The sequence below is a fragment of the Micropterus dolomieu genome, unplaced genomic scaffold (assembly GCF_021292245.1).
Source record: "Micropterus dolomieu isolate WLL.071019.BEF.003 ecotype Adirondacks unplaced genomic scaffold, ASM2129224v1 contig_4886, whole genome shotgun sequence".
Lineage (NCBI taxonomy): Eukaryota > Metazoa > Chordata > Actinopteri > Centrarchiformes > Centrarchidae > Micropterus > Micropterus dolomieu.
The window spans coordinates 1-709 of NW_025733875.1; the positions used below are offsets into that span (position 1 = coordinate 1).

The following is a 709-nucleotide window of genomic DNA, read 5'->3' on the forward strand; positions in this document are numbered from 1 at the left end:
AGGGTTTTGGGTGGGTAACTGCTGAAAAAGAAAAGGATCCAGTCCGCCTGGAAGTCCCTTGCCAGGATCAGACGCTCTCCCGTCCAAGTCCTAAGCAGGCCCTGCCAAGCCTGGCTTCCGAGATCAGGCGAGATCGGGCAGGAATGGCCGTAAGCTGCCTTTGCACACCCCAGAAGGGCCTTCAAAACACGATGTAACATTTACACAGCACTGTGTACAGGATAGGGAGAAAAAGAAGCAGCAGCAGCGCCCCCTGCTGTTTCCTAAAGAGACGTTCAAAAATTCTCCATTCACCGAAGCGCGCTCTGCCGTTTTTCGAAGGCGAAGCGAAAAATGCTTACAGCACAGGGTATTCCCAGGCGGTCACCCATCCAAGTACTAACCAGGCCCTGCTTTGCTTAGCTTCCGAGATCTGACGAAATCGGGCACTCCCAGAGCGGTGTGGCCGTAAGCCACTCAGGCACCCCCAAACGGCCCTTCAAAAGATGTTCTACGGCTAATTGACAAAAACCGTATTCTGCCCATAATGTCCAAGGTGCTCCAGAGTCACTTGGAATCCACAGGCACTGATTCCTGGGTAAACATCCAGGAACCGGTACACTGTTCACTCTGGCAGTCCACAGACAGGAATAGGCACCCGTTCCCGGGTATGGGTACAGCGACAAGGCCACCTTCAGCCGGAGGTCCTCACTCACAAACAGACGCTCAT

General features: G+C 53.9%; 1 non-coding gene across 1 annotated transcript; it reads right to left on the reverse strand.

Moving 5' to 3' along the window:
• Positions 1-334: 334 nt before the first annotated feature.
• LOC123964710 lies at positions 335-453 on the reverse strand. The gene has a single exon (XR_006823512.1). It is a non-coding gene; the product is annotated as a 5S ribosomal RNA (ribosomal RNA).
• Positions 454-709: the final 256 nt, after the last annotated feature.